The following is a 26,651-nucleotide window of genomic DNA, read 5'->3' as shown; positions in this document are numbered from 1 at the left end:
AAATTGCCAGAGGTTTGTTTGTTTTTATTTTTCTCTCTTGAAATTAAAAAAAAATTCACTTGGCACTGTGGCAGAACAAAGGTAACTGTCTCTTACGTTTCACATCTGATACAGCTGTGCTCCTTTTTCGGATCTAACACTTTTGTAACACTTACATTCCACCACCATCAAACCCCATTTGATGGTGGTAAACAGAGGATTCGCTCCCTGAAATCCCGGTGTAAGTTCCGTAACTGACATATAACCCCCGCGAGGACAAACGCCGTATACTAAACATTTCGGATATCTCAAAATGCCCGAGTGGAGTACCTGGTACAAATTAGGGGCTCAGCTATATTCCTTGATATAAACCACAATGCCCCCTACAGAGACAGCACTCAGTAAAGGCTTGCGAAACGAGCAAATGTTTCATTTGTTTTAACACTTCCATACCCTTCTAGGTCCTTTTTAAGTCCAACCCCCCTCCTCTCGGCGCCCCAGGTCCCAACAAACCTCCCTCCTCCGTCAGTCACCACCTCGGCTGCGCCAGGGCCCTGCCCTCCTCCTGCCACGCGCCCTCTTGGGCTCACCCTTTCTTCCTGCTCTGCAGCCCACGTCCCCTTCCCGCCCAGGACCGCTCCCGCTCTGGGTGTCCGGTCCTCGGGCGGCTCACCGCGGGCCCGCCCGCAGGGCAACGCGGTTGTCATGGACACGGCACCTGCGCCCTCCGGCCGGGCCCCTCCGCCGCCGGCCCCTCCCCCCACCTGCGGCGCGGCCGGCCTCGCCTCCCCAGCCCCGCCCCGCCCCGCCGGCTCCGAGCTCCCCAGGCCGCGTGCGCCCCCGCCCGCCCCCACCCCGGGCCTCCCCCAGCCCCGCGGAGCCGCGGGGGCCGCGGGGGCGCGCGAGCGAGCCGGCGGCCGCGCCTGCGCACTGGCTGCTTCCCCTAGCGGCGATCCGGGCCGCTGCCGCTCGCGCTTGGGCAGGACGCGGGGCGGGCGGGGGGAGGGGGGAGCGGCTGGCTCCCAGCCCTGAGTGAGGCGGAGACCCGGGCCGGCGGGCGGAGCAGGCGACGCCGCACCTCGGCCAGAGGCGGCTGCAGCAGCTGCTGCCCTCGTCCCCGCCGCCGCCTCGCCAGTCGCTTCTGTGGCTGCCCCTCCAGCTGCGGGGAACGGGCGAGAGAGAGGAGGAGAACGAGAAACTCCCACCGACCCACAGAGGTGAGTCCCGGGCAGAGCATCCTCCATCCTTGCCTGCCTGCCTCCCTCCCTCCCTCCCATCCTCGCCGTCCTCCCCTCCCTCTCCGCTCCCCAGCCCTCCCGCCCTCATCCTTCCCAACATCCCTCTCTCCTCTCCCCTCCTTTCTCCCTTGCAGCCTTTCTTTCATCCCTTTCTTCCTCTCTCCCAGCCCCACTTCCTTCCCACCCTTTCTTTCTTCCCTGTCTTCCTTGCATCCCCTTGCCTGAGAGCGCAGCAGCTCTGGCTCCCTTTCCTCTGGTCTCCATCTCTCTTTTCCCCCCTTTCTTTACCCTTTCCCCGGTAGGAGATCCCTTGCCTGGTACAATTGTCCGGATTCAGGGGCTTCCCCCTCCAAATTGGGCACAAATACTGAGAGACACACTCTTGTACAGTGGATGCCCTGTGGATCTCCGTGTTATTTGGATTAAGGGTCAAGTTGGACAGAGTACTGGGAACTGGAAGGAGAAGAGGGTCGAGGAAGAATCTATGGGTTGGTGCTGTATTAGGGTGGGGGCGGGGAGGGTTGTTACTTAGACATGTTGCCAGACCGCCCCCGCCCCCGCCCCATGCCCCTCTGTAGCAGTTTCCTTTTTTCCTTCCGGGAATTACATATTCCCAGTGTCTGTCTCACAAATTTAAAACCCAGCTTTCCCTGCTTTGATTGTCTCTGTGAGAAGCCACCAGGAAAAAAGAGAGGAAGAGAACAAGAGAGGAAGAGGGGAGGGGACGGAGGGCGGTGGCAGTGGACGCTTGTGTCCTTTCCCCCTAGGCCTCTTTGGGTTGATATTTTCAAACCACCCGCCTCACGTTTGGCTTGGGGTTGAACCTTTGTGTCCTTAGTCCTGTCACTGCCTACTTCGGAGGCGGAAACTCCCCAAACTTTAATGTGTGTGCACCACGGCATTATTTATGGAATGTTTTGGTCAGCATACAAAACACTAGGGTGGACTGACTTGGGAAAACAGAGAGCAGAAGGGTGGAGGGGACGCACCTTTGTTCATCGTGAGTTAACTTCTAGAGGAGGACAGTAGACAGTCTGGAGTGATGAGGTGATACTCCGCAGGCTTATAAATAGCCCATTTTGGTAGCATTCGCTGCATGGTAGCTGTCAACGGATACCCTTACCCCTTCTCTTCCACCTGACGGAAATCGGGAAGCTGTCTGAAGAGAAGCACACGGTGTGACTCTGTGGTTTGCATCAGTGGAGAAGCTGAATGAGCCCTGCGACCATTATTAACAATTTCAAGTTCCTGTTGGGTTTGCCCCACTTATTTTCACCAAAGGATGTAGTTCGCTTTGCTCTCTTTCGCTTGCCCTCTAGCCCCTTCTATTATATGTAAATGATAGTTTGACAGTGTTCCTTTTTTGCAAGCCTTGCTGCTGAAAACTTTATCCGTCCACGGCGGGACAGCCATGCCTCAGAGTGTTTAGTGTGTTCGTCATTTCTGAAAGATCTGAGAAACGGTATTACTCAGACACGGAGTATTTAGAAGCCTGTATTTTGTTCTATCTATAGGATCCTTTAAAAAAAAACAAAAAATGAGAAAAACCCTTCATATTTGTAGAATAGCTGTGTTTTATGTTTGATGAGTGTGTGGGGAGGGACAGAAATTAATGGCAGATTCAGTGAAGCTGCCAGTAAAAAAAACTATGCTGTGGGGTAAATTATTGATTTTTTTTCTCTTCATTTAAATTATTGTATGCCAGCAGAGCAATATGCACGTTTGCGTTTTATGGGAATGTAAAGCAGGAGTTGAGATGAAGAGAATTACCTTCCAAAGTGATTGAGTGCTGATTTGATGAAGAGCTGACACAGTTAATCATCTGAATCAGTTGTGGGGAAGTGTGTGGTGTTAAGCATGATGGATCCACCCCCTGCCCCAACTGCCCTTGGTAGGGATGCAATTCCATTAATGGCCTGGCTGACGCTTAAGCCATGTGGCAGAGGCTTGGTTGAATTATCAGGGTTACCAACATCCGGATGCAGAATTACAGTCAACCGTGCCGTGTGTGGGTGGTTACATGGCTTAACAGTTGTCGGGGGGAGTGCTTTTTCGTGGTGGTGGTGGTGGTGGTCATTTACCTGGAACGCCATGAAGCCAGTGAAAGACGTTGGTAGTGATTGTATGTGAATATAATAGGATAGGTTTATACTCACTTCCTTTCACATGACTCTTCCCCAACACCTCTACTGCTTTTTCCTGGTGGCGCATCATGGTTGTGCGTGTGGGGAGGAGGCAGCCCCACAGTCAGCCCTGCTCCTCTTTGACTGCAGTTTGCTACACAGAGCCATGTGGGTGTATGCCTCTGTTTTTAATACTGTGCTTACTATGAAAAGTAAGATACTTTTCATTTGCCTTCTTTGTAAACATTCATCCACTTAGTGAAAACAAAATTTACGAGGTTATTAAAGAAGAGAAAGGAAAATAGCATTTGTTTACAGCAAGATCTTGGGAGAGACTTGAGTAAAATATGAAACAGAAGAAGAACCAGTGTCTTGAAAACACAGCCTGCTACTCTGATCATTATCCAGTTCACCGATTAAGACCGACTTCCTCTGAAGAATTTAAGTTCTAGAGGCTTCTGCCTTTAGTTGACTGGACCTTAAAGAATGTGTGGTACAGATAAAGACCCAATAGAACATCTTACAGACCCTGAAGGAAATATTTGGGGACATTCTCTGTGCCTTTTTCAGAGCTCTTAAAACTGCTCAACCTGAAGCTAAGTGTATGAAGTAGCCAAAGGAAGTACAAGACTCTCTCTCTGACCTTCGCTGACAGCCTAGTGGAGGAGAACAGGTATTTGTGTGAGGTCGTATTCCACAGTGGCAAAGAACAAGACCTTTGAAGAGAGGTTTAGATTCAGGTACCAGCCCTCCTTAAGGTGTAGAATGTTCTGCCCTTGTGTAGTATGTGAGTCTTTGAACTCATCTACAAAGTGGGAATTACGGTAGACCCCGATGCGTGGGATTGCTTCAAGGGTTAAATGCGTTCAGCACGGTAATTGGAGTAAGCAAAGGATGTATCAAGCATTATTATGATTAGGAGAAATGGCTTAGAAACAGCCCAAGACTGTATATGGTATTTAATGGAAAGACATGAAAAGTGAGCTAAGTGGTTAGGGGGATGCTGAAGAGGCAGATGTGTACGTAGCCAGAGGAAGACTGTCCTCAGGAGCAGCACCAGGGCTCAGACACGGCCTCCTGGGAGGGACTGCACGGGGTGTGGGTTCCACGGCTGGAACTGTCGCCGAAAGGGAAGAAGCACCACGTGTCTGGGAAGACGAATCACTGGAATCCTGGGGGGGGGGTGTTAAAGGCATGATACATGTACAGTTGGAATAATTACACTGTCACTTGGGACGAGACCACCTGTGTTGGAGGATCCACTTCATCATGGAGTGTGCAGCCACCTCGGGGACCTTGTTTGAGCTCTTTGTCTCACCCAAAGCCCCACATCAAGACACGGAATTCAGAGCCTGTGTCACCGTGAGGACCCAGAGCATTCTTTCTACCTTTTCTTCAAACTTCAAGACAAAGAGAAACTTGACCTTTCTAAACAATAAATGTTTAATATTATGATTGTCATGACCTTCTCTTGTTTTGCTTGAACCCATGAGTATTCCAGGACCGTATCTTGGAGAATAGTAACCAGGATGATTTTGTTTTGTTATATAGAAATCCAGTCATCGTTAGGACAATTGTATTTCCAGGGACTTTATTTTTGCTTCATTGTTGACTTTGCCTTGTTCCCGCAGTCTCTCTCTCTCTCTCTCTTTTTTTTTTTTTTGGTTGGTGTTCAAGATTATTAATGATTCCAAGAGTGTTATGCTCTTCCAGGTGTTACCAGGAGGCTAGAGCATGGTGACAACAGAGAATCTGTCTAGGATTGTGCGCTGAGCAAGTTAAATGTCTGCTCAGCGTGGGGTGATAGTTGCTCACTGGCTACGTCTGTTGATGTGCCTTTATTTATGGTTGGTGTTCGTTATCTATTTTGAAATGTATATCCATCAAATATTTATCCAGCAGCATAAATTATATTTGAATTGGGTTATTTTTATCAAAAAAGGATTTCCAGAAAAACCAACCTGCAAGTTACAAGAGTGTCTGTGGTGCTCACGTTTAATCCATTTTTTATAGATACACACAATTTCATTCCTTCCTCCAAAATAATAAAAATCCTCTTATAATTATATTGTAGTTCTAATGCTACACAAAGTTGGTCTCTTGAATATTATCTTAAGATGTATAATTGTGAACAATGGGTGTTTTTCCAGAAGCTAGAAGTTTAACAGACAATAGACTATAGCATTTTAATTTTCTGTTTTGAGAGTTTTCTCAATTTCTGATGTTTTTAAAGATGCAGCATATCTAAATAAAACATTTTCAAATGTCTCACTTCTAGTCAGTTTCATATGAAAGCATCAGTGATCTTTGACAGACTACTTTTAGACATTTTACTTTTCCTCATAAGTGAATTTTTACCTTGGAGATGAATTCTAACTCACCACAGATCTGCATTCTGCAATCTGTTTGAGATTATTACTTGTAATGCTTTATAAAAAACACAGTGATAGTCTGAACTTACAAAGCTTCGTTTTATAGGGCTTTTATTCCTTCTTATTTAAAGGCTGTATCTGTGTATACAATTCTTAGACTAATATTTTTCGGATGTGAAGACAATGTGCATTAACAGGAGTGAAAAATAAGCAATTGTATTTTCTATAAGTTAAGGTGATGACCTAAGGGAGAGGTAGAGTAAGGATGAGAGAAAATTAATTAATTTTGTTTCATCTATAGAGTTGAAACAGTTTTTAAAATATTCTATGTATGTATGTATGTATGTTTGGGGGGAGGTAATTAGGTTTATTTATTTATTTTTAATGGAGGTACTGGGGATTGAACCCAGGACCTCGTGCATGCTAAGCCTGCACTCAACTCCTGAGATATACCCTCCCCTCTGAGCTGAAAATATTAACTGCCCATTCAATTACTAGGATACGTTTAACATTTTCATATGTATAAACATTTTTATGTTGTTCATTACACATCTGCAGTAAATCCAAGGATCTTTTTTTTTTGTTTTTAATGGTGCCTTGATATCTCACAACTGAAGCCAGGAATTCTTGATTAGGGGTATGTCAATTCGCCCACAAACTACTCAGAAACCACAACGGCTCCATAAGTGACCAGAGGCTTTGATGTTCCCGTAACCTAGCAAGTGGGCTTGCTGCCTGCTGTGCAACAGAAAGGCCAAATGCCAAGGCAATGGACTTGTTCAGAGAGAAGAGGCTTTATCGCAGGGTGGCCCACTAAGAAGATAGGAAGCAAAGATCAGATCCGTCTCCCCATCAACCTTTGAATTTTTCTTTTTTTTTTTTTTTGGAAATAGTGAGCAAGAGGGTGGGGAGAGGGTGTGGGAGGTGGGTGTAGATTTCAATGTAAGGTTCAGGAGTTCTCTGTGCAGCCCCTGTCCTTGATGCCTCTTCCTGGGTTGCACGTGTAAATTCCAGTGTCGGGGGAGTGGGGTTTCAGTACGTGACCTCTGGTGGGTTTTTGACCTGTGACATCCAAAGTTCGCTCTCAGGCGTTCTAGTCCTTCAGTGCGCCCGTGGGAGGGAGGGGCTGTTGGCAAGCTGTTCCCATATCTACGGTTTCTCTGACACATTGCCAAACGGTCTTGGTGTTCTCCGTGTGTCATTTTGTTTCTATCTTGTTTCTGCCTTATGAGCTTTGAGCTGTAAGGTACAGGATCCAGTTCATTCTCATCTGATTTTTATTGTGGCTAGACAATAGTTTGGTGAGAATCCAGTCTTCCGACTTTATCTTAAATTCATAGGGCTGGAAGCAGTTGTTAAACATCATTAGTGCATTTTTCAGTAAGGAGGTAGAAATGTCCCTTAACTACCTCGGAAAGAGCTAATTGTCCTCAGCTGTTTCTAGGAAGGGCGTCCCTCAATCCTTGAGAGTTAACCACTTGTCCTCCATACCCTTCTTCAGGCATTGATGCCTCCCCAGAGTCATTTCACAAAATATGTTTTTCCCCCTCTCTAAAATGCAGAAATGGCATAAAAAGTACATACAGAACTCATTGGGAAAAGTGCCTGCAACTAAATTTATCCCTCTATTCACTTACGCTTCTGTGTATTTTTAAAATCACATTACCTAACATGAATTCATTCAACAGGCTTTTTTTTTTTTTTTTTAAATGCCTGCTCCATGCAGAGCATTGGGCTAGAAAGTATAAGTTTATAACAGAACTGAATGAGAAATCAGGACACCTGGGTCCTTTCGCAAGGTTTTTACCCCCCTAATTATATGACTAAACAAGCCTCCAAGGCTTATTTATTTAATCAGTATTTTAATTGACTTGGACTAGATGATTCAGTGTCTTCTAGCTATAAAATCCTATAATTCTGCTTGTGTTACTGTGTCCAAACTCGTTCTGCCTGCTGCCCGACAGGCCAATAAATCCGGAGACGAGGTGTTGGGGCAAGGAATAGCAACTTTATTTGGAAAGCTGGCAGACCGAGAAGATAGCAGACTAATGTCCTGGAGAACCATCTTACTCAAGTCAGAATTCAAGCTCTTTCTATACTAAAAAGGGGAGGGTGTGTGGTCGGCTGTTGCAAACTTCTTGGTGCAGGAATTCTTTGTTCCTGCAGCTGTCCACGTGGGTCAGGCCATGGTGCCCCTGTAAAACCTCCAACAAAACAAATGTTATTTTCTGTTCTGCAACTTGTCATCTTTTTATAAGTGCAAAAGTGTTCATAGCCTTTAAGGTCAGAGTCTTGAGAACAGGCTCTCCTGTCTATTTCAGGCTAAAGGCAACATTATTTTACAGAAGGTGCAGGACCAGCAAGACTGAGCCTAGAAAACAGGGCGCAGGGTTGAAGCCAAAGGAACGGATCTAATGTGGAGTCAGATTTGTTCTTTTCTGTTACACTTGTGAGTTTTCCTTAAAATTTCAGGGTATAATGATTTATTTCTTACAGTGTCCCATTTTTTTTTTTTCTTTTGAAACATAAACTACTGCTGCATGAGGAGAACCTTCACCTTCAGTGGCATGTGCTTTCCCTTCTCCAAGAAACCTGCAAATTTAGTTTCACTGAGTCTCTGGGCCAAGGGGGAACTAAAGAACCCATCCCTTTCTTACCTCCCCAGCCTCACCTCTCTCTTCTTTTTAAAATCATTCCTGGACGGGGGATAAAGTCAGTGGCTACCTCCATGTAGGGACTAGCCCAGCATACGTTTGTCTTGTTTGAATAATGCTACTGTCTTTGAAACACTATGTGGCACTAATGAATTTGGAATTAGGCAATGTATATTTATTTAAGAAGTTATACATACTTGAAGGTTAAGAATGTCTTGCTTATTCCCTAAATCTCATCCCATAGGACTGTGCAGGCACCTGTCTTACACCCAATCCAGCTCCAGATTCCCATTACATTTTTAATAAACAAGTTTGTTGAGGTGTATTTCATATGTATCATAAAGTACACGCATTTTAAATACTGTTGTGTTGGTAAATGTACCTGTGTAACCACCACTGTAATCAAGGTACAGAGTATTTCCATTTTCCTAAAAAATGCCCTTCTACTTAATCTGTTTCTTGCCTCTGGAGGTTAGTTTTTCCTGTTCCTGAAGTGATTATAGATTGAATCATAGAAGTGTACTCATTTTTGTCTCCTTTTTTCCTTGTGTATGTGTTTGAGATTTGTCTGTAAATTTTGAGTATATAAACTTCTAAAAGAAATTATAGGAGGAAATCTTTGTGATTTGGGGTTAGGCAAAGATGTCTTAAATAGTACCCAGCAAGCACTAATCATGCAATTAAAAGCGAAAGATAAACTAGACTTTATCAAAATTAAAAAAAAAAAACTTTTGTTCTTCAGAAGACACAGGATTTGCTGCATTTGTGTATCTATCTCTATATAGCTGCGAACGGACTAATTGTTCTAATTGTGCAGAGAATTCTTGCATCTCAATAAGGCAAACAATCCAACTGAAAAATGAATAAAAGATCTGAAGAAATATTTAATGAAAGATATATGAATAGCCAATAAGCACATGAAAAGGTGATTAAATCTATTATTCACCCAAATAATGAAATTTAAAACCCCCCAAATGATGCGATGGCACAAACACTAAAATGGCTAAGTTTTAAAAGACTGACAGTATCGAGGGAACTGAAGCCCTCACACGTTGCTGGTGGGAATATAACGTTTTTCTCCTAATGTTAAAACTACTTCTGCTGTACAAACCTGAAATTCCACTGCCAGGTGAAGTGAAAACACAAAGACATTTATGTGAACATTTAGCAGCTTTACTCAAAGTAGCTTCAAACTAAAAACAACCCAAATATCCCATGAAGCCCTATCTTAAAATTGCTTTTTTGAAGTAGGAAGCAAAGGTGCTGTAATCGTTTATTCAGACACGTGCTGTTCGTTCTGTGTAACCTGGCAGCAGAGCAGAGGAGATGCGTTCAGAAAGATTTGTAACAGTGACAGGAAGTCCAGAGGGTGGGCGGCTCCAGGTGTCCGACCTCAGCTCAGCCTCCCCTGTCTGTCCTTCTCTCTCCCCGCTTCTGTGTCCGGACCTCATGCTCAGCGTGTCTGGGGTGGCTGCTGCAGTTCTGAGCACCCCATCATGCAGCAGTGACGTCCCTTCCAGAAAAACAAACAAACAAACAAACAAAAAAGAGGAAACTTCTGCTGAAAGTCCTCCATCACGACTGATGTCACTGGCCAGCATTAGGTCCCCAGTCCCTCAGCAGAAGAAGGAAAGGAGTGCCGTGTATGACAGGTGTAGACTGAGGCAGATCCCCTGCTGGGCTGGGCTGGGGTCAGCATCCCCTGAAGCCCCTGGCTGTGTGGAGGGGACTTAGCGCATAGCTGGGCTGAGTGGCAGTTCAGTGAAGGAAAAGGGCAACGGATGTTGGTCAGCAGGCAGCAGTGTTTTGTTATGATTTGTTTAGAGGCCTCCATGATGTTCTCTGATGTTCTCAGTCTTGAGAACGTGGGGAAGAGGCTGAAGCAGAAAACTAAGACCGTAGTCACCGTTTCTGTTGCTGTGGGGATGTGTGCAAGCACAGGTGACAGACGTATCCCAGGAAAAGAGGGAGGAGGAACTCGGATCCTAGCTCACAGCGCGAATGGAAAGGCAGGGAGTCTAGATCCGAGGGAGTCGTTTGCAGTGGGCGAGCACACCCACAGCGGCGGGCAGAGCCAGGCACACCGGAGCCCGCGGAGCTGGGACAGGAGGCAGAATCAGTGCTGGCAGTAGTCTGGAATCCAGGCAGGCAGACTCGACTGCAGTTTGCCCATCTGTGAAGTCAGGGCCTCCGGCAAGAAGATTTTTCATGTTTTGCTTGTTAAGGCAGAAGCTAAAACAGTAATTATTGTCCATTTTTTCTTAAAGGTGTTCCCAGCCTCTTTAGATTCTGTGTCAAGGATAGGAGCTACGCCTTGGTTTTATTTTATTTTTTTCTAATATTTCCTCCCTGTTACAAACCTGGGCCCCCATTAGGGCCTGACTAAATGCTCACTGATTGAATTAAGTCCCCAAACTCACTCTGTCTTTGAACGAATCCTACAGGATTCTGTTTAACAAAATGTTGCAGTCACTCATCAGATACTTTCTTACAAATTATTCAGAATGCTCTTCTGGGGTCCACAGTCCTGGGTCCATATGTAAGTAAGATACAGTACTTGGCCCTGTGAGTTGACAGTCTAGTAAAGGGGTGAAAAGCACCTGAATGGGTTTACTTCCAGAGTGTGACAGCGTGTGCATTACAGTGCGGTACTGACTTCTCGGCGGCTTGGGCCAGAAGCCCAGGCAGACGCACGACTGGAAACGTTGCTGGAGTGAGGGATGGGAGACGGGTGGAGGAGGGGGTGACCTTGCATTCATGCTTTTAAATCAGTCCTGCCTTGCTCTGGGAACTGGGACAGGGGCTGAGCCAGCAGGGAGATGGGATCGAAGAGCACAGCAGAAGGAGAGGGGAAGTCACGTCCAGGAGAACGGGAACTGGGGTGCTGGTCACCGCTGAGTTTGGCAGCTGGGAAGTGGGACTGAAGTGAGGAGGAGGGGCTGGGGGTCGAGAAATATTTTGGCATTATCTGTGTAAAAGTATCTCAAGAATGTGATAACAGAGGATACAGTTTCAAAAAGAACTTGTTTTGCCATTGACACTTCAACAATACACGCCTATTGTAGAACACTTAGAAAGCAGCCAGAAAAAAAAACTTGAAAATAAAAATTACTGCCGTCCAACTATCTAGTGAACATTTGGTGAAGTTCTAGTTTTTTTTTTTTCCCTGTTGAGTATATCTGAATTTATCGCACAGAGGTCTTTTTAAAGCATAGCTGAAATCTAATTTTGTGTTCTAATTTTTTTTAACTAAGCCTATCTAAGTATTTACTGGGATAATACAGATTGTCCCTCCGCATTAATTTCTATGTGATGGTGTACTGGAATTTAAGTCTTCAGTTTTGGGCTATCAGCCGAGGTGAAATGTTTGCATCAATCTGCCTTCAGACATGGGCCGTGTCATGGGCAGGAGGCTGACTTGGGGAGTCATGAAAGTGCCTTGAAGATATAGATGGTCAGTGTCTGTGTAGTGAGAGAGATGTGTATTTTATACTTACTTAAATGGTCACATGATACTGTACACCTCATTTTTACTTCACATACAGCTTAGCTGGTAATATGAATTATCACCATTTTTTTTCTCTGCTGCGTACTATTTTGTAGTGTGATTATGCCGTGCTTTATTGAATCCTTATGTTTTCATAGGCATTTCCTTTGTTCCTGCTATTTTGCTATTTCAGACAATGCTGGGGTGAACATCCTTATATCAGTTTCTTGCCCACGTAAACTAGTGTTTATTTTTCCGAAGGACAGATTGATAACTGTAATTTTGGGTCATGAGATATGTGTCTTGTCGATTTTAATAGTGGGTGCCTAACTGCTCTTCAAAATAGTACTAATTTATTTTCCATCAGCAGATATGAAAGTGCGTATTTCCTGCTCTTTGACTAATACATGATAATTTTAAACTTGGAAACACTTATCAATGAATAGGAAAGAGTGGTAGCTCTTTGTCATGTGAGTTTGCTTCGCTGATTTCTAGGAAGGTTGTTTATCTTTTGTTTTTTGGACTAATGGCCTCCTGTTTTGCTTCTGCTGTGACGAGTGTGTTCATATCTCTGCCTGTGTTTTTCTCGTGGATTATTTACCTTATTTTAATTTATAAGGCTTGTTTATTCTCGGGGTATAAAAACTTCTATTGTTGTTAAGCTGTTATAACTACTCTTGCTTAGAATATGTTGTGATAGCCATTAAGTGATGGTTTTCTGTTTTCCAAAGTTCCTCATCTTTTTTTTTGATGGGAGGGGTAATTAGATAGATAGATTGATTGGTTGATTGATTTTAATGAAGGTACCGGGGACTGAACCCAGGAACTCCTGCATGCTAAGCATGCACTCTACCACTGAGCTACGTCCTACCCCCCCCCTTATCTATTTTTGTATATTTTCTTCAGAAGGATGTAATAACCAGGTTTTCAAGTTTCTAAATAACATCTTTGCTATTTAAATGGATATTGTATTTAATTTAAGTCAATTTGAAGGGGAAGTGACAACTGTCTAATTCAGTCTTTCTTTTGCCATGCCTCTTCATTTGTCACAGTCTTCTTTTGTGTGTCCCACAGTATTACAGATTGTTTTCTTTGTAGGGAAAAGTCTTTCTCATTCTGTCCTATGTTTATTGCCATCTTGTTTGTAGTTTCTCTTGTTGTTGGGGAAAGTTTTCTTTTCCTTTTTCATTTCCTGAAAGAGTGGTGTAGAAATTACCCCTTTTGCTTTTTGTAATTGGCTTTAAATCCAGTCGCCTTATTGAAACACTTTATTAGTTCAAGAAATTTGTTCTTTGTCTTGTGTTTTTCTTACCAATTTGTATGACCTTTTTATATGTTATGATAGCAGTTTATGGTTCACATATATATATATGAAAATTAAAACATATTAATACTCACAATTTTCTTTTAGTTTTTTTCCTAATTTTAAATAAAAATACCTTTTAAAGCTAGATTTAGTATGAATGAGTCGTTCTTCATATATGAAATACTTTGCACTGTAGTCTAAACACCCTTTTTTGTTTTTAAAATTATTCTCAACATTTGTATCTTCCATAGTAACCCAGATACATTATTATATTTACACCACCATCAGTATATTTTTTTAACCTTCCTGTACATGTAAAGTGTATGCATGGATGTCATGTACTCACTTCCAAACATTCACTTAGTAATTTTCTAGGTCTTTGTGAGTATTTCTGTGTGTGACCCTTCAAATACATCAGTTACGTCTTTTCCAGATCTTAGACTAGGTCGAGTGAGCCGTGTTCTGGTGATGATAACACGCTTATGAGATTGCTCACGATATTGAACTTTTAGAAATGTGTCAAAATGACTGTTCTTTGGCTGTCTGATATCTTAAAGACCATCTTGCCAGCATTTCCACATTGAAGCTTCATGCTGCACACCACAGCCATCCTGCAATCAGCATTGCTTTCTTAGAAACGCGTTAAGTATTAAGACAGTGGCCGGTTCAGTAACACTAAGGAGCTTTGGAAGTCTCTAATTCTTGCCCAGAATTTAATTTTTTGGCACTGGATCTTTTTCAAACCTCAGGGGAAGCTTAACTTTGGTTTTATTTTCATGATCTTCTTTTATGGTGAAAAATTACTGTTTTGAATGGAAACACTTCACTGATTCTGCAAATTGAGAAAATGGGCAAATTGCCTTGGATTGTAATTATTCATCTGGTCTAGGCTTTATGCATACATATCAGTATTGACTTATCATTAAAGAACCCATCACCTAAAATCCTGTGGGCCACACTGAGATACTGTAAATAGATGAGGTAACTTTACTGTTGAAAACTGGGACTTTTCTCTGTAGAGTGTGGAGTACAGATGTGAAATTAGGAGCAAGTGCCAGTTGATTCACAGAGTTGTAAGATATTTGTATTAATGCTAAATCACTAAACCTAGTTCTCAGAAATGTCATTAACTTTATAATAGTTCTGTTTGTTCCTAAAGAATTACACAAGAAGTGTGCGTTACAGTGTAATTAGTATCATAGGTTTGAATAAAGATATCACTGAACAGAATATACCTGTTCTGTGTTCTAGCCTGCTTGAGTAATTTGAGATAGATCTGTTTCTCTGGTGAAATTTTCTTGCTGCCTGGCTGCCTGTGGAAAGAATTTTGTGTTTCTGTTATGAATAGCTGATCTCTGAAATCCAGATATATTATGTTTTACTTTTGCTCACCTTAACAGTTGCAGAATTGTCCTTAACAAAACGAGTTAATGTACAAAAGTAAATACTTCTTTTTGAGCATTTATTTAACATATTTTATATCCAAATTGTAAATATGTGACATCATTAAAAGTTGTATTAGGTAGAATGTTAACTTTGAACAGATTTCATTTCTATATTAACTATAGCTATAAAAGCAACTTATACTGTTACTATTTTGCCTTTTATTCAAGCAAGTGCAAACATGTGGTAATATGAAAATATCAAAGACTTGTAGACTGAAAATTCTAACCCCTAAACTAAAAGAACATGAAAACCTAAATAAATGGAAAGGCATCCACGTTCACAGATCGGAAGACTTAATATGGTAGTGTTCCCCAAATTCATCTACAGAGTCAATGCTGTTGCTGTCGAAATCCCAGCTGCCTTTTTTCCTGAAATCTACAGACAATCCTAAAATTCATGGGGAAAACAAGAACAGCCAAAAATAGTTTTTAAAAGGAGGAACAAAATTTGGGGACTCACTCTTCTCAATTTCCAAACCGACTGTAAAGCTGCAGTCATGCAGGCGGAGTGGCGCTGGCATGAGCGTTGGGCGTGCAGATCCGTGGACTGTACCCAAGAGAAAGGAAACGTCAGTCCACACAGAGCCCTGTACACCAACATTCGTAGCGTTATCTGTTACAGCCAGAAAGCGGAACACACTGATGGGCATCAGCTGAAGGATGGATAAACGAGGTAGTATGTCCAGGCACTGGGATGATGCTCAGTCATGAGCAGGAGTAATACTGATGTGTGTGAAAATGTGAAGAACCTTGAAGACATTATGTTAAGTGAAACAGAACATCACATACTATATGATTCCATTGAAATGAAATGTCCAGAACAGACAAATCTCTATGGACAAGAAATAAGAGTAGTGGTTACCAGGGCTAGGGAAGGGAGGAGTTCTGAGTGAATACCAATGGGTGTGAGTTTTCTTTTTGAGCTGATGGAAGTTCTGGATGGCTTCACCTACTGGTTGTGCATACACCAAAACAAAACAAAACAAAACAGAAAAAGCCCTGACTTTTACACTTTAAAATGGTGAACATTATGGCATGTGAATTATGTGTCAATAAAAAATGTAAGGCTAACATGTCAAATAATTATTTGTGTTTTTTTTTTTCCATTTGGAAATTAGAAAGTACTCCTTGTCATAATTTTAAATCATACATTTTTCACAAGAGATGAACTGAAAGCTAATACACATCATAGAATCGAATGTTATTGTTTTCCTGTAATGAGAAGGAAAGTTTGGCTTTGAAAGTGGTATTTAACTACTACGCTCACATCGAGCCATAACATAGCTGAAAAAGCATTTTTAACTTGCCTTTCTTAGATAAGACACCCCGTTTAGAATACCAAGATGAATAAGACATGGCTTCAACCCTTAGGACACCCAATGGTATAGCACGACAGAGGCCATAAATAAATAGCCAGAGAATGTGGCAAGGAGTAGAGGTGTGGGCAGCACTCTGGATTGAAATAATGAAGGAGTATTTAAGGTCAAACAAAATTAGAAAAAAGGTGAAGAAGTTTCACATTTGAACGGGAACTTGGCAGAACGTGTAGACGTTTCTCAGAAAAATCAGGAAGTATCATCCAGGCTAAAGAGAAAGGATGAGGTAGGATTGCAGTTTTAGGGACCAACAAATAATATGGTTGCCGGGTGCTTAGGTGCTTAGAGGTGATGGGAAAGGTGGGGAGAACAGCCCTGGTTGTATAGGCGTCAGAGGGCTTAGGAGCCATCAGGATGCGAGAGACTGAGGGCAAAGGCAAAGGTAAAGGTAACTCAGATTTTTATCGCTTGTCCTCCTGGTCTAAAACATAGCTTGGGAGTCCGCTGATGTTTGGTTTGGGTGCCGTTAAATTGGAAGAGCTTACAGATGCGAGTTTTCAGTAGACATTTATGTTGTAAGGTACTGGACTTCTGAGTTGTGGGCATTCAAGTTAGAAATTTTGGAGCGAAGACGGAGGTGGCAGTTTAAAGAAGTCGGCGACGTGTCCAGAGGTTGTTCAAGTGCTGTGAGAAGGTGGACTCTGCATCCCCCAGGACGCCAGTCACTTCAGGGAAGATCAAAGAATGAAAAGCATTTGATGAGAAAGAAAGTGAAGCATCCTGTGATGGTGTTGACAAGGAAGTCAAGAAATCAGCAAAGTGCAGGGCGAAACAAAAGCACGGCAGAGACAGAAACGTTACTCTCCCTTCAAACGCTTGGTTCTGTTTTTCACCCAGAACGTACAGCGGCGAGGAGAGGCAGATCGTAAAATCAGATCTTGTATCTGTTCGTTGCTTCCACCCCTGAGGTGTCTGGGTTTGACAGCCAGTGGAAGGAAGGAGGGGATGGGATGGCGCAGCCGGCTGGGAGGCTCTGCTGTGGCCAGAGCTGTGGCCGCCCTGCCGCCCGGTCTGCGGGGTGCCCGGAGCTCAGTGGTGATGACAGGAGGCAGGAGGAAGTAGCCAGCTCAGCGGCCAGACCGTGACCCCGTGCCCAGTGCACAGTCAGCTTCGAAGGCCGCCTGTGCCGTTGGAGTTGGTTTCCCTTCATCCTGATTTCTGATGCTTAAGCCGGCGGGATTTTCCTTCTAGTTGCGTTTTCATCACCACACTCAACTGGTCGATTATTGGCACGGGTAACGTTTTAAAAATGCAGCTTGCTAAATGAAACTGTAACTCTCACGAGTTTATTGGTTTGTGCAAAATATGCTTTCAGTAAAGGAGGGAAGAGCCGTATCTCTCGTTTACCAGTGTGCCTCGGGGCTCCAGCAAAAAAAATTAAAATAGTATTTTACTAATGGTGCCCGTGTAACTAGCAGAAATACTTTTATTGGCAAAGAGGAAACATGTTTCAGGATATGTGGCCTCTGCCAAGTTGTTTTCACACCGTTGTTCTGTGCACAGACAGAGTGGTCATGATTTTAGTGTCGGAGGAGGTGGAGGTGAGCCCTCCGTGAACTGGTTTTCTCAGCTTTTTCTCAGATGGGAAGAAAGAGGTTCCCAAGTGCTCCGTGTTTCCAGGGGGGAAGGGTAATGAGATGCTGTCCCGAGACCAGGGAGGGTCAGGACTAAACAGAGGCTGCTGTATTTGTTCAGTAAGAAGTGGATCCCATGTTGACCTTTGCCAAAGTAGTTTCAGGAAAATGACCCGCTGAGAAATCGGAAACAGCGCTGAACTGAAGAATGACCGAGAAGAGCGGAGCTGGAAGTTCTGCTTCTCGAGCTGTTTGACAGCGTTGGGCGCTGAACGGCAGGGGAGGAGGGGAGGTGTAGAGGGAAAGTTCAGTTTAGTTTGTTGGTTTTAAATGGAGCAGCTGGAGCATGGGAAGACATCCTGGTAGGGGCTTCACTGGCAAAGCAGCGTCCTAACGTAGGTGAAGAGCAGAGAGTTGGAGAGTGTTGCCACTTTTTCAAAATGTTGTGCTTTATCCGCACAATGTCTGTTATTGCTGCCTGATTGCAAAGCCCAGAACTTGGTGGAGGGTTAGAATGAAGCTGTTAGTTTTGCTTTGCTTTATGTGACAGAGAAATTGCTGCAGTTTAGTTTTGTGATTATCATCCCCTTCTGTCAATCATAGCCATGAAGGAGGTTTATGATTTAAAGAAATCCTTTTGTAAAGTTAATGCCACGACTTGTGGCATTTCTACTTGCTAGTAAATAGACATTTTCCTGCAGTTGAAGGAGAAGTCTTGATGACTTACATATGCTTTTTGTTCCATTCTCTCATTTCTCTTGTGTGTAACAAATCAATTTATAAACACTAAATGTAAGACAAGCTGAGTTCTTAATTCGTACTTTTAAAAAAAGTGTTGAAAGCATTAGGAGTTGGTCCTCAGACATGAGCAATAGACTTATCAAACTTGGAAAATAATCAAATGTTATGGTTTTGCATTTATATACCTACTAATTAGGAAATTAAATGGCATTTCCATAGCAACAGAAGCAGTCTCCTTGCACACTTGTTTTATGCCTGCAGTGACGCACCACAGGGGGCCCAGGAACAGCAGCTGAAGAGCCTAGACAGGCGAGGTGTGTAGGTACTGATACAGGAGTGCACACGCAAGGGAGTGTTACTGCATTTCTGAAAGATAATGTTTGAGTTGCTAAAATCATGTCAGCAAATGTTCTCCATGTCAACCCACCAAATGGGCACTGACACTGAAAAGACCTAAAGGACGTTTCTGAAATGTGTCATGTACACGGGATTTGGGAAGTACTTTCTCCAGAATTGTCAAGAATTCTACAGCCAGGTCACGGTGTGCTTGAAGATGCTGAAGTGACTAGTTTCTGTTCCACGTCCTTGAAATGGACACGGTTAATGGGTGAACCAGTGTTGCCCTCTCAGCCTACTTTGTCTCAGGAAGCGAAGTGACAGAGGTGGACCCAGACCCCAGTCCCTAGGGAGTGATTCCGCCCTAGGGCTTTGGGAGTGACTTCACAGGTGCTTAAATAAGCTTTTTGAGGCTCTCTGACCCCAGGGAATTTAGGCAGGTGAGAAAGAATGCTCTCTTGTCTTACTTCCTTGTAGCCTTTGTCCCAGATGTGTATGATGAGTGTGTTATTTTGCAATAGTACTATTGTGATAGAACTAAATTTAAAGATGATGATAGATGGATTCGTGAGTGTACTTCAGTCCTTTGAAAGTTTCCTTCCTGACCACATCCCTCTGGTTAAGTAATTGATTTCTTTTCACCATCATTTGACTGTTCTTGACATATGAACTTTCTAAACTCCCTTCTCTTGCTGGTTTCCGATAACAGATTTTGAACCACCCCAAAACCTCCAGGCTTAATTCTGTACCGTCTGCCTGTCACATAATTTCATCTCCTCTCTTTCTCCCTCCCCGCCAACCCTCTCTTTCTCTCTCTTTTCCTGAGTGTCACATCGCCCAGTCTTGATACACACCTGCACCAGATTAGTTTTTCATAGTTCGAATTTTCCTCGCTGAAAAATATTTGGTGCGTTTCTGTGGCTACCAAATTAAATCTGAGTACCTCCGCCTGCCGCTCAGAGCTCCCATGATCCAAGGGCAAGCTCATATTCCAGAAAGAAGTTCTCTGCTCCTCCCTGTGAACCCACTGCGCTCGTTACTCTCCCATGTGCCCCTTTTCTCCATCGCGGGCCCCTCAGACCCATTTTCTACCCAGGAGACATCCTGTGTGTTCTGTAGGTCCATCTAGTATGCATCCTCCCCTCCTATGGCCTTGTGTCTGAGGCCTTCCGTGATTCCGTCTCGCTCTCCTCCTTTCTGGTGCCCCACTTGGGTTGTACCTTGCTGCTCTGGATCCGTCCACATCCCACTGCACAGCCCACACACTAGGCTGTAAGTGTCTTTTAAGCTGGGACAACTTATATTCATCTAAGGATCCTTTGCAATCTGTGTCAACAACTTAGTATATGTTCAGTAAATGTGGGAGTAATTCAGTAGACTTATTCAACTTAAATATATTTATCCTTTTCAGACGTGAAGTGGATGGAAGGTTGTATCCATTTGAGGGTCTTTGGAAATGTCAACTTACAATATCTAAAAGGTTGACGGTTATTTCTTTGAGAATTAGGAAAAAAAAAAAAACTCAGTGAGTTCCCGTGAGCTATTGTGTTGTGGAGTCTTAGATAATTTTTCTAAGATCATAACCTTTGCATTTTGTCAATCAGTATATTAAAGAATACACAATTTGGTAATTATGGTATAGATTATGCGTGACAGAAGGAGCCCCTAAATGATTAGTATCTTAATAATGTCATATGTTTGTAATGGCTTGGGAGTGCCTGGAGGAGCATGAAGAATGTGTCTTCTGTGCGAGACTAGTCCTTAACAATGCTTCATTCAAAGCAAGTTCCGTAGGCCAGGAAACTTGGAAGTGATTTGTTTATTCATTTGTTTGTTTGTTTTAATAGTGTTTGAGAGTTTCTGTCATTAAGCAAGCAAACAGACCCAAAAACAAACAACAAAACATCTTTGGACTGCATTTAAATATCAGACATCCGGACACCTATATGCATTTGGCTAAATACCCCAAAAAACTAAAAAAAAAACCAAAAAACAACCCTCTAAATCCTGCCTTTCTCTGCACAGTCCTGCTGTAGTAACTGGCACCCTGCAGAATACACCAGAGGAAGTACTGATCAGAGGCATTTACAAAGCTTTCTATTAATTATTTTTATTGCACAAGTAATATTATAGTCAGGGAACGTTTTCTGGAAAGAGAAATTGTAACCCTTGTGTGCCACCACTGTGGCAAATGTTGTTTGCACCTCTGTGTTGCCCTTCAGGCTTGTGTGTGTGCATTTTCAGCATGATTGTAACCATAGTAGGCGTGTGGTTTTGTGTTACTTCTAAAATTGACAAGTAGTTTCCAATTGTGATATACATTTTGTAATTATCTTGTAATGGCCACATACTTCATTGCATTTGAAAAATATTGAGATGATTTCTGATTCTCATTTGCAGACATTTTAGAGACGAACACCTCTGTGTGCATACCTGTCTATTTAGAAAATCAGCGTGAAGATTTCAGGGCTACGTAGACTGAGTTGAAGGCTCGAGTGGGTGCGGCCGTGTTGTTTGCTGCAACTGTTGGGTCATTTCTGAAGCCTCCTGCCGCGTCTGGCCGTGCCCACGCCCTCTGCCGTCATGCTACCAACAGACACTCCATTCAGTTACTTCTGTTTAAGAAGTAATTCTAATTCAAGATACTTCTATTTAATCGACATGAAATAGAAGTTTGTGAACAGGCATTATGATTCTACAAGCTGATACAGGTGAAAATCGGTTTATTATAAAAGTAATTCACGGGTAACTTTTTGCTGCTCTTAACTCATGACCCTCTAGATGAAGATGTGCTTGTTTTAGTGCTAACAGTGCTTTTGGCCTGAGCTGCTCTTTTTCATTGTTGACATCCTGCTTGTTTCCTCCGGTTTCTCAAATACAGCATTGTTCCCGGCTTTGTGATAACGTCTCAATTGTATTCTAGGTAGCTTTACATTTGTGTCATTACTGGCTCCTCTTTAAAAAAACTATCAAGTTTTGGGAGAATGCTTTTTTTCCATTTCTGGATTGTTCTGTTACCTCATTATAGGCAGTTCATTGGTAAGAATTAGTTGAAAAAAACAATTTGTGAGAAATTCCTACAAGAATAACTTAGGAAGAAATATATATGACTGTTTATTTGATAGGAAGTAGGGAAGAAAGACCTTTCTAAGGATAAAAAAGGAAAGAATTTAAAAGTAAACAATTGATAGATTAAATATGACATTCATTTTTAAATAGTAAAAAAAAACATAAAGTAGTAAACTGCCTGTGCAAAAATTTTGAAGTATATGATGCACAAAGTCTTAATCTGTTTCACAGTTAATGACCTCTTACAGATCAGTAAGTTAAAAGCCTCAAATAATTCTCGCGGAAAAAAGATAAGCTTTTTCTTCCCAGTGAGCATGTTTTGCCTTTATAATCAGGAAAAAAGCAAATTTATAATCAGGAAAATGTTATGATAAATAAATAAACATGAAGCTGGGCATTTTGCAGCTGTGCACCTTTCTAAGTCATTTATTCTTACTGTATCATGACGCAATCTTATGTATATTTATTTTTTAAAACAATCGCATCAGATATGAATGCTAGCAGAGTTTGAGTTTCAAGAGATTGATCAAATATTGTCACTGAGTCCAGACTCGTTCTGCTCACCACACAACAGGCTAATAAATCGGGAGATGAGGTGTTGGGGCAAGGAATAATGACTATTCGGAAGCCAGCAGACTGAAAAGGTGGCAGACTAATGTCCTGGAGAACCATCTTCCCCAAGTCAGAAATGAGGCTCCTTTTATACTAAAAAGGGGGTGGGGGTGTGGTTGGCTGTTGCAAACTTCTTGGTGTTGGAATCCTTTGTTCCTGCAGCTGTCCACGTGGGTCAGGCCATGGTGTCCCTATAAACCTCCAACAAAACAAATGACATTTTCTGTTCTGCGAGGTTTTATCTTTATATAAATGGAAAGATGTTAATACTCCTAAAGGCCAGAGCCCCGACAACAGGCTCTCCTGTATATTTCAGGCTGTAGGCAACCTTCTTTTACAGAAGGTTCAGAGCCAGTCCAGGCAACAAAGCACAGGGTTAGAGCCAGAGGAGCAGATCTAACGTGGAGTCAGATTTGTTCTTTTCTGTTACGCTTTGTCATCGTTGGCTCAACTGGCCATTCTTCCCTGCAGTGTCTTTCCCTTTTCATGTGTTGAGGGCTCAACTCTTCCCCCCCCACCAAACATGGTTGTGTTGGTGAATTGGGAAAGTAATTCCTCACCAAGTGATTTGATCTGCTTGACCCACCAACCTGCCTTGCCATGAAATGACCACCATTTCTGGAAATTAGAGTCCAGTGCAGAGAAGCGTCCTTTGTTTCTCAATGCTTTCCTCCAGATTTTTGTCATCTCGTCTCTCGGAAAGCCCTGCCCGTGCTCTGTTCTTGCCTCCTTGTCACTTCCTGCTGTTTCTTACGTCTGTGTATTGCGTTTAATCCTTTTATCCTTTTGTTCTTCGGGTTCCAATGTCTATATTTGGGATTTTTTTCTACATTTTCCAGTAGTGAGAGGAGTCACATATCTGACCTTAGGAGAACCCAACTTGAGTAGAAGGGAACTGGCTTCCTGGTGGGGCAACTTGAAGTGTTTTTCCGTTACGAACCAAATCCGTCTTGGTCACTGGGAATCATTCTTGCTCAAATTCAAGACTTCCCCCAGCAGCACAGACTATTTGCTACCCACGCGGCTTGAAAATAGAACTTGGGAACCATCAGAACCGCTTTTTTCCTTTTATACCATAAATATCACGTCATTACATTTACATCCTAGAAGAATATCATTTTGTTCAACACGTTTACTGAATAACCCGCTGTGTCTCTTTTTTCCTCTCAAGAGGAAGTTATGTACGCATCTTATTTGGACACCACTAAGGTTTTAGATTATAGGGTTTTGTAATTTTATAACCCAAATTTTAAATCTAGGTCCACTTTACATATGCATGGTTTAGTTCAGCTTCATTTAATGACTCAACTTTTGGTAGAAAAATGGGTAACCATGTTCATGCTAAGAGAGAGGATTGCTATTTGAACTCTGTTTATTCCGTATACAGGTAGAAGACTGGGGTCACAAACGCATCCTTTAAACCACCAAGATAATTGGAAAACAACCTAATAAGGGAGAATGCAAATTAAAAAAATTTTTTCAAACTCTGTAACCTAAAAATTGCGGCCATATCAGCTTCTGGAAGGATGGAGGTGCAGCAGTAGTTACTGAACAATTAATGTCACTTAGGGGAAAAAAAAACCCAATTCCTGTGTACTTTTCACCACAATGTGTCAAAAAGAGGTATCTTTGCGAACCTTATATTTACTAGGTATAAAAGTACTTACTTTACTTTTATATGGTCTGAACTTCTATGTTTTCCCCTAACCCCAACCCCCCTTTTTCTAGAACTTGAACAAGCTTGTCCTGGTTCTTCCAGACCTGGCATTCAGCGAGCCTTAGACTTCTTGAGAAACTACTGGGTTTTCCGACAGTGGTACGAAATATTGTGGAGGCACAGTGGATGGGAGGAAGACACGCTGAATGGGGTGAATTTGAGAAAATATGGGATATGGCCTTAATAGTGAGAAGCTTTTGAGAGTAGAAATAGGAGGTGGGGTGGGAATGGTGGAGAGCTCCGGACAAATGGAGGGTGCGGACAGGCCCTGAGGAGGTCAGGGAATGTTGTGGAGAGGTGAGGCGTCTTGTGTGCATGGCACTTAGGTCACAGGAGGTCAGAGCTTGGTGGGGAAGAGGTTGGGAGCAGACTGTAGAGGTTTCTGAACACTATCCTAAGGGATTTGGGCTTCGCTTTTCTGCAAGGGGAAGCTGTCTAATTAATGTGTTCTAATGTCTGAAGTATGATATGATGACTGTGGAAAGAGAGGATCTCAGCTGGGAAAGGTGATGGCAGAGAAATCAACCAGGTGGCTGGGCAGTAAGTCACGTGAAGCCTTCTGGGGACGCGAAGGAGGACCACGGGCTTGAGAAAGGCGTCATCCGGAGACGTGGTCCGCTAAAACCAAACTCAGGATCGGTAAGGAGAAATCCAGGCTTCTTGTAGGCATGAAAACACCCAAATAATTGCGCAGATCACGGTTAAGAAAAGACTAACCAGGCAGGCACAAGTACAGCAGTCAGAGACCTGGGAGTCCAGGAGGACCATATGGTGGATGTGAGTCAGCAGTGTTATGCTGTTATTAAAAAACCAGAACCCACACTATTGGGGAATATATTAATAGGAGTGAGGCATGCGAATGGCAGGAGGTGGCCTGTCTGCCGTATGCAGAATTGTTCAAGCTTCTACTTTTCATGTGGACTCTGTTGGTCTTCACATGTCTAGGGGGTGTTTAGGAAGAGTGTGGAGGCCTGGAGAAGGCCAGTTCAAATGCTAGAGGTGACAGAAGGTTCTGGGTCCTTGGGCTAAAGTTTGTAAAAGCTAATTCACAGTAAACCCTTTTTTTTTTTTTTTGCCTCAAGAGACGCATTGGTGCCATGGAAGTCGTCAGTGTGAATTCTAACACTTGAAAGAATTAAGCTCTCATGAAAGGCTCTCTTCCGGACACAGCGTTATTCACAATTGCCTCCCATTTTTATCCCTGTCATCATAAATTGGGGCTTTATTAGGAGAGGCAGAGGCGAGGTCTCGAGGTGCTACGTTTATTCCCACCTGGAACTATGATTGCCCTCGGTTGTCTGATCCTGTCACCTCCTCATAGTTTCATGGACCCATCAGCTAGGCAGGCCTTGGAAGCCCCTGCAATGGGGGTTGGAGCTCCCTGTCCTCTCACTCCCGATCAGTGAACCCCTCAGCTGGCCTCAGCTGCATGGAAATTAGCGGGACTGTACATTTCCAGCTCCCCCACTTCTTCATCGGGTTAATGACGGCCTACTTCGAGCTCCTGCCTAGTGTCACTTTTCAGGGAAACCTTCTCTGACTGCCCAGGCTGTCTCAGGTTCCTTGTCACACGCTTTGAGAGAACCTGGCCTTTTTCTCATGGCACTTACCCTAATTAGCAATTACACACTCATTGATGTAATGATTCTGAAATGCCCATCGTCCCCACCGGGTTCCATGAGAACAGAAACAATGCCTCTGTCACAAAAGGGCGTGAGGAAGACAAGGAGAGAATGCACAGATGCACTCACATCTTCGGGGCAGGTTTGGACCATTCACAGGGAAGCAGTACCTCTCAGTGGTCACAGTTGTGGACTCTGGGTCCAAATCCTGGGTCAGACACTTATTTTCTTGGGCTGATTACTGAACCTCTCTGTGCGCAATTGTCTCGTGTGTAAAACGGAGGTGATAATATTACTCACCTTTTGAGAGTTGCTGTGAGAGTCAAAAGCTTGATATTTGTAAAGCACCTAAAACAGTGCTTGGCTCAGAGGAAGTGTGATGTATGTCCCTAAAATGAATAGAACAGAAGCAAAGTTTCGCTGCTTGAGCTGACTCCATCTCTGTTTGGACTATCTGCTCTCTAAAGTCTCCCCACCCGAAGTTACAAGAGTATTCATTGCATTCTTTTTTTTATAAACATTATTTATTATTATTATTATTATTTTAATGGAAGCATAGTTACAGAGTGTCAGCAACAATAGGTCCGTTTCTGGTGCATAGCATAGTGTTTCAGTCATACAAAAGCATACATATATTTATTTTCATATACTTTTTCACTGTAAGTTACTATATGATATTGAATATAGTTCCCTGTCTATACACTATGAACTTGTTGTTTATCTGTTTTATATATATATACATAATAATTAGTATGTGCAAATCTTGAACTCCCAGTTTATCTCTTTCCTCCCAGGTAACCATAAGTTTGTTTTCTACGTCTATGAGTCTGTTTCTGTTTTGTAAATAAGTTTGTTTGTATTTTTTTTTTTAGAATTCACATATAAGTGATGTCATATGGTATTTTCCTTTCTCTTTCTGGCTTACTTCACTTAGAATGACAATCTCCAGGTCAATTCATGTTGCTGCCAATGGCATTATTTTATTCTTTTTTATGGCTGA

At 42.9% G+C, this 26,651-nt stretch overlaps 1 protein-coding gene across 2 annotated transcripts in view; it reads left to right on the top strand.

The window, feature by feature from the left end:
• Positions 1 to 1,000: 1,000 nt before the first annotated feature.
• CTNNA2 (catenin alpha 2) overlaps positions 1,001 to 26,651 on the top strand; it is a 944,639-nt gene continuing 918,988 nt past the window's right edge. For both annotated transcript variants that reach the window (XM_074354541.1, XM_074354540.1), the window contains exon 1: positions 1,001 to 1,196. The gene's annotated coding sequence lies outside the window, so the exon portion shown is untranslated. The remainder of the gene's footprint in view (positions 1,197 to 26,651) is intronic.

This window comes from Camelus bactrianus, chromosome 28, assembly GCF_048773025.1.
Source record: "Camelus bactrianus isolate YW-2024 breed Bactrian camel chromosome 28, ASM4877302v1, whole genome shotgun sequence".
Classification (NCBI taxonomy): domain Eukaryota; kingdom Metazoa; phylum Chordata; class Mammalia; order Artiodactyla; family Camelidae; genus Camelus; species Camelus bactrianus.
This window is presented reverse-complemented; position numbering and strand designations above follow the sequence as displayed.